Below are 7,771 nucleotides of genomic sequence, written 5' to 3' on the forward strand. Positions count from 1 at the left end.
ATTAATTTAACACGAGGTTTTTAAACATATGCGAATCTCTTTCGTAAAAAGTATCCATATAAATCAATCATACGCAGTGTTACCCTTGCTGATTAAATATTTCTTTAAAAGCTGATTAAGACTTATTGGATTTTAATTAAAAATCCGGGGTTAAAAGTAAATTGTTACTCATTGTTTTTAATTTTGAGAAATGAAGAAAATGTTATCTGTTATTGCAACATGTTAAACCTATCCCAAGTACAAAGCACGTCTGCTAATATAATTTATTTAGCATGAGATTTTTAAGCATATGCGAGTGTCTCCATATAAATCAATCATACGTAGCGTTGCCTTCGCTGATTTATTATTTTTTTACAAGCTGATTAAAATCCGTTTTTGGTCAATCCTAATTATACCCTTGCAGAGGGTATTATAATTTCAGTCAGAAGTTTGCAACGCAGTGAAGGAGACGTTTCCGACCCTATAAAGTATATATATTCTTGATCAGCGTCACTAGTAGAGTCGATCTAGCCATGTCCGTCTGTCCGTCCGTCTGTCCGTCTGTCCGTCCGTTTATATGCAAACTAGTCTCTCAGTTTTAAAGCTATCTGCATGAAACTTTCCCAAAAGTTGTCTTTCTATTGCAGGTAGTATATAAGTCGGAACGAGCCGGATCGGACGACTATAGCATATAGCTCCCATAGGAACAATCGGAAAAATAAATGAAAAAAAATTATAACTTTGCTGTTTTTTAATTTTTTGTTTAGTTCTTCGACATATAGTAATGGTAAAATATTTCCGATTTACGGTTTAAATTTCATCAAAATCGGACGACTATAGCATATAGCTCCCATAGGAACAATCGGAAAAATAAATGAAAAAAAATTATAACTTTGCTGTTTTTTAATTTTTTGTTTAGTTCTTCGAGATATAGTAATGGTTTAATATTTCAGAATTACGGTTTTAATTTCATCAAAATCGGACGACTATAGCATATAGCTCCCATAGGAACAATCGGAAAAATAAATGAAAAAAAATTATAACTTTGCTGTTTTTCAATTTTTTGTTTAGTTCTTCGAGATATAGTAATGGTTTAATATTTCAGAATTACGGTTTTAATTTCATCAAAATCGGACGACTATAGCATATAGCTCCCATAGGAACAATCGGAAAAATAAATGAAAAAAAATTATAACTTTTCTGTTTTTTAATTTTTTGTTTAGTTCTTCGACATATAGCAATGTTTAATTATTTCAGAATAATGGTATAAATTTTATCAAAATCGGACGTCTATAGCATATAGCTCCCATAGAAATAATAAAAATATATAAAAATAACTATCTAATAATTGAGCTGCAAATTATCATAGTTTCGATGTTTTTTTTTAGCACATACTCAAATAAATCATAATTTAAATGTTTTCAAAAGTATTTAATTAATGCAATAGCTGCAAGGGTATATGAACTTCGGCTTGCCGAAGTTTGCTTTCCTTCTTGTTTTTTGAATATTTTTGTCATAATTTAAAATGTATGTTTAATTACTTTTGGTATAGTTAGTTCAACTCTTTTGCTACCCTGCATAGGCATACAAAATCTACAACGTTCACATTGATTGAAACCACAATCCGAGGACGGAATCGCAAACACAAATCCACAAAGGACCCATTTGAAACTCCGTGCGACAGCACTACCATATTGTTTGTGAGCGACAAGCAACAGTTACTATCATTTCCGATTTACTTTTGCTCGCGTTTTTTGTGGACCGTAACCCCCTTTCCGTTTTTATGACCGTGTTTGATGCCTAATGGATGGTTTACTTATGGCCTTTCTTCTCTTATTGTCATGGGGGGTATTATTCGAATTCCTTTGGCTTAATAGTGCCCAGAAATTGTTAGCATTTGGCATTTATTTTATTTGTTTACTTTTTTGACCGATGACTTATTCTGATTGGTCTTATTGGACTACACTGCACGCACGAGATTGGGAATTGGAGCAGCAACTGCCTTTGCGGGCGAACCGAAACATAGTGAGCGTGCGAATGTTTTCACACGAGCGGAAAATTCAAGTCCATGGGGCTGTGGTGAATTTTCCTGCTCTCCCTCTCTCTCTCTCTCTATCTTTTGCTCTGGGTTACACAAGATTTCTTCTCGCACGCACTCACACACACACTCGATGTTGTTGTTGATGTTGCTGGAAAATGTAGGGGCAGTTTTTCCCCAGCTTTCGCCTTTGGCCTTGGCTCTACGGACTTGAATTGTCGTTTTTCCGGCACGTGCGCTTCGCTCGAGTCACAAACGCGTTCTGGCCAACTGACTATCATTTTTCTGGAGCGAAATAAACGTAGCGAGCTTTCGGGCGCTCTGTTAGCCAACAGCAGTATTGTTAGCCCTGTTAACCTCTCATTTGCATCGCAATCAGCTGATTAACATAAGTAAATCCCATACGATGCGAGTCCAATATCTGAATCGTTTGATGACGCTCTTGGCGATCCGTTCGTCAGCGCTCTTGACGACCGCTAATTGATTCGGCTGAACGAAACTTGTTAAATGGCCACGGACCAGCCGGTTTTGGGGCCACTTCGCGGCGATCCATTCGAATGCTGTGAAAAAGTCAAACAAGAAGTGATTTGATTTGATTTGGAAATGAAAATAGAATCCCCTCGCAACTGATTGAAAACTGTGTGATAATAAATTTGAATATCGTTTCATCTAAGGGTTTTTGACCAGTCAATTAACTTCTTAGCATTTGCCAAATAAAAATCTTGTATAAAGAATAAATATTGTACTAAATTCTATACCAAAGTACTTTAAATTTTGCTTATAGATAAAATGAAAACACATCTCCATCATAGTTTTAAAATAAAATCTATTCTTATGATTATAATGTTGACATTATGCAAAAAAAAATATTTTTGCAAATCAGTAAGTTTCCTATTAGCCTTTATTTTTGTACAAATTATTTGTAATTACCGCAATGTTAGATTTGATAAGAGCATTCAATTGTTGCTGTTATATCTTCATTTAATGCTTTAATTGCCTTGACGTATTTATTAAACTATTGTGCAACACTGATTGACGCGCCTTAACCATTTTGTTGTGACTCATGAAAAAGATAAAGGTACAAAACCTCAAGGAATGGTTTCGATACCTAAAATATTTTTATCAAATCTTTTCTGAGAACATTTTTAGGAAACTTTTGTGGAAATATTTATTTTTGTGTTTTGTGGAATATTTTCTTGTGTTGGCAGATATCAAGTATTTGCTGTTTAGATTTTTTGTTTAACTTCATTATTTATTGCTCATATATAAGGGCTTGTTTCTTTTTTTTTGTTATTTTGCAAGTGTATTTTGATCCACGATATCATCAACTTAATGTGATGAAAGCACATGACCCACCTTTTAAGTATAGGTTTGACTGAGTAAAATACCAAATATATGCAACAAAAGTAATTTATGTTTAATGTTGGTAATTTTGTAGCTGCTTCGTTTCTTCTCAGACACCACTCACTTTAAATAAAACACGTAATTTATCAGCGTAATTTACCACTTCATTACTTGTTGCTAATTTTGTAAGCGTGCTTATCTTAGCCCCAAGCTGGAGGATAGCCGATGAATTCTCGATGTGGGCGGATCTCCGCTTACAGCTCCCCAAACCGCAACCTTCGCCGCGGTTACCTGTTAGCTGTTACCTTTTGCCTGTTTCGTGCCACATGCCCCCGCTTTTTAGCCATGGTGCCACATCTGATAGCCAAGTGTCACGTTTCGCGGCCCGGCTAAAAAACCAAAATCAAGCTGGGGCGTTGCTACGAAACGAAACGAATCGACTCGAGAGCGGTTCAACATTTGCGCGGCTAATGCAATAATTATTTATCTGCCAGAGACACGGACTGACCATAAACTATCACAAAATTTTCGCTTTTGCGCTTCGGATAGTCGGGCGGGCGGTTTGGCTCTAATAGAAACACCAAATATTTGAGCGGGCAAATAAATAACCCCTTCCTGAAATGGAGATAAAATATTGTGGTAAATTCCCATTGGCAATTGCTCTGAAAACCATTTGCCCGTTCGACATGTAAATGGGCATGTTGAAAGCCATCGGAATTCGGTTGCATAGATAAAAACGTAATATTGTACTACACAGTAGATAGCAGATAATGTTGGCGTCATTCGGCCAAGTAGATAGTAATGTATGAATAATTTGCTTTAGATATCACAAACACCAGGCAATAAATTTCAATTGCAAGCAGGGCAATTAAAACCCATTGAAATGCTCTCTCGGCGACAAATCATTTTGCACAGCATACAGTATTTGGGGTATGATGTATCTTTATTGGGCGGATGGTTTTGATTGAAGAAAAATACTCAAAGTGTAGAAAATTATAGGGCATTTTACAGTGGACTATCATTTAATACTTTGCTCACAAATTGTCTCGACAATTTCAGCCTGGAAATTACTTGCATACATTGTATTCAATAAGAATTTTTTGTTTTGTTAACTTATAAAAATTGTACACATTCCTTATGAGCAATATGTAATATACACTATACAAATTTGTTCATGAATTAGTTTTGTTGCTTGTAGAATACACTTTTTAGGCTAGTTGATTCTTTAAAATATATAAAAATGTCTTTTAAACTCTAAAGAATACTAAAATATATTTTTTTAACAGACAGGGTACCTGTAAGTGCTTAAGTACCATCTCTGTGGATCAATAAATTATATCAAATTGGGTAATTTCTGAGAATCCCTTCAGAGCACTTAGCCCACATCTGAACACTTGGTAAGAGTCTCATGCGCGGTGGCTGTAAACTCAAACCTGCTAAATCATCATAAAATCGATTCGAGATTCGAATCTTCGAATGGTAATTTCCAATAAGAATCCCATACTTTCACTCGGTTGGTCTGCTTTAATTTTTGTTACCCTCAGGGCGCTGCTCAGCCGTCATTTTTGTTATTGCCTTAGCTTGGCTGCCTCTTTTTTTTTATTTCCCCGCCATTTCCCGCTTTCAAGAGCTTTGTTCAGCTTTAATTTTCTTTATCAGCGAAAACAGAGCATTTTTCGCACGCAGACAAGACACGAAATGCGGCAGAAACGACAAAAAACAGACAAATTTCAATTAAAAACGTGGGCGGTGGTACAAAGGGCGTGTCACTCACGCATAATTGACACAAATTGTGGCAATCAAGCAAACAATCTGAATAACAAAGCCAATCTTATCGCGCATTTCACATTTCACCATTGATGGTGATTAAAGATTTGTTTACTAATTTTAATTTAGGCAAACGTGTATCTGTGTGACATTTGACATTTCACTATTGTTGGTTATTAATCATTTGGTTTAATTACATATGTAATTAATTATAGTTTCATTAGTTATCGGTTGAAACTAATCTTTGGTTATTTAACAAATTTATTTTTTTTTAACATTTGAATCAAAAACTTGTGCTGTGCTTTATTTGAATGCGGAAGAACCAATTGAATTCTATACGATTTTGTATCCAAATGTTCCAGCTGTTGTCCAAACAATTTAATTGCCATTGAGAGTTTACATTCGTTTTTCTCGTTCAGTTTTTCGGCACTTTTCAACCGGTAGGCAAGAACCGATGGCCCCTTGCCATTTGCCGCAGAAAAAAACAAAACAAAAAAAACACGACTGCCGGCGACCCGTTCGGTCGAACTTTTGGACTGCCTGCGCACTCGTATCTCGCAGATACAATTCGCTTCTGTCTGCGACTGCCCCACAAAAGCGATCGCAGTCGCGTCGCAGTCGCAATCGCTGCTCTTTGGCGGTCGTGCAATCGCAGCAACTTCTGTTATTTCGCCGATCTCGCCCACTGTGTAGCCAGCAGCGATCGGTTTTTGTTTGCGTCTTAATTGATTGCGCTGGCGAGGTGGTGGTCGATGCGAAATGCTGATGTATTTGGTGCACAAAGAAAAAAATCACGAAAATCCACCATTAATTGCGATCATTACTTTTAATTACGGCTCGCCAACAGACATAAAACTGGCGTTATAGTTTGCTGCTTATTTAAATTATATTTTGAACGGCTTGTCTTTAATCCATGTCAGCACTAAACTTTATGCTGTAGTCACCATTAAGTAGTTAATTTGAATAATATTTTGTAATTAACACAAACGTATGTAAAGCTTCAAAAAAGTTGAATATAGTATTTTCTAAATCAATTGACACCATTTGAAATAAATATTTACCTTAATATATTACATTATTACTTACCCTTTTCTTTTTTTATGTCAATGACAAGATTTTTTTATTTATTTTTTTAATTTATTATTGATTCCTAAATATAAATGTTGAAGGAACTGAAAAAATAAGAAGTCTTTAAGCTATAATAGCCCGTAATTAAGCCGACAATTTTAATCTGGAACAGTTTCAAATAAATAAGTCTTCCTGATTTAAAACTCAACATTTTTTTGTTATATTTTGTTTCGATATAAAAATTCTAGGCTCTGGTGTAGGATAGGTATGACATAATATAAAATAAAATTGATTTTTATATAATCTTAATGTAAACTAACGAATCGTTGATTTACTAACATTGGGTTATATGATAATGACTAAATGATTCAACTAAATGATTTTAAAAACGTCTGGTTAAGGGTATTTTCCATTCGACTTGGAACGCACCCCATCCGTTTCTGCCTGCCTTTCGCGAGAATTTATTGCATTTTGTTATTACATTCAATTGGCTATTCCCGTCCCCAAGACCCAAACAGTGGCGCTGGGAATTTGGCTGGCGATCTGTTGGATCCGCGGCTAATTGCGTTCCGGCCCCTTTTCCGCACCTGAATAACAATAAAGCGATTTTAAAGCTTGTTTTTGTTTGCCTTTTTTTGGGCGTTGCCATCTCTCTGTTTTGCTTTCGGTCTTCGGCCTTGAACAGATGTGCAAATGCAAATGAATATCTGCATCTGCACGCATTGCCCCGTCGCCTTTTTATTTTCCCCCTGGCAGAGTGCCAAAAATCCATAAAGTTGTTTTGGATAAAAAATCGCCATCGGACAAAATAACAACCTATCCCAATTCGACATTGGCGCGTCATCACATGGCGATTGTCAAGGTCTTTTGCCTTGCAAACAAATTACATGCAAATGAAATCTCGTTTCGTTACTCACTGTGTGTTTTTTTATCTCCCAGCGCACATTAAGTGTTTCTGCTCGGCCTTTTTTTCCGGATTGTTCAGATTGCCGAGCTCGCATGCAGAGTTATCAGCTAAAAAAGCAGCCTCATGTAAATAACAAAAAATTGGGCTATAAATAATTCAACGAAAGTCATTCGGCGTTCCCAATTTGCCTTGGGACATGTTCGCACATTTTGGGGGGAGATTTGCGTTTGGCGTGTATCGAATTGGGGATCGAGGGAATTGGTTTCACCGAGTTCTTTGATTTTGCTCGTAATTTTGTGTGTGTGTGCCTCTTTTGCAAACATACTTTTGGGGCTGTGGGGGAAAAGCTTCGACAGCAAGTGGACAGTTAACAGAAGTTGAACAAATATTTACATAGAAATTGGTCAACCAATAACTGAACAAACTTCAAAAGCTATTTATCATACGCGTTTTGATTGCATTAATTATATGCTACATTTTAAAGTTTATGCGCCTAGTCAAACTTAAAATTAAAAGTTATACGAATTTAATAAAAATTTCGACGCTTTATTTTTACTTGTTCGTAAATTCAAACTTGTCAGATGTCAGAAAGTTGACTAAAACTTTTGGTTCGCTGGCGGGGCACATTTTTAGGCCAACTATTTATTTGGGGGGAAACTGAGGGTGGA

At 36.0% G+C, this 7,771-nt stretch overlaps 1 protein-coding gene across 11 annotated transcripts in view; it reads right to left on the reverse strand.

Annotated features, from left to right (window-relative positions):
* Positions 1-5,681, reverse strand: part of LOC128253713 (protein kinase C, brain isozyme) — a 28,588-nt gene extending 22,907 nt beyond the window's left edge. For 2 of the 11 annotated variants that reach the window (XM_052982323.1, XM_052982335.1), the window contains exon 1: positions 1,901-2,128. The gene's annotated coding sequence lies outside the window, so the exon portion shown is untranslated. The other 9 variants (XM_052982325.1, XM_052982329.1, XM_052982324.1 and 6 more) reach the window with 9 other exon arrangements.
* Positions 5,682-7,771: the final 2,090 nt, after the last annotated feature.

This window comes from Drosophila gunungcola (assembly GCF_025200985.1).
Source record: "Drosophila gunungcola strain Sukarami chromosome 2R unlocalized genomic scaffold, Dgunungcola_SK_2 000004F, whole genome shotgun sequence".
In the NCBI taxonomy this organism is placed as follows: domain Eukaryota; kingdom Metazoa; phylum Arthropoda; class Insecta; order Diptera; family Drosophilidae; genus Drosophila; species Drosophila gunungcola.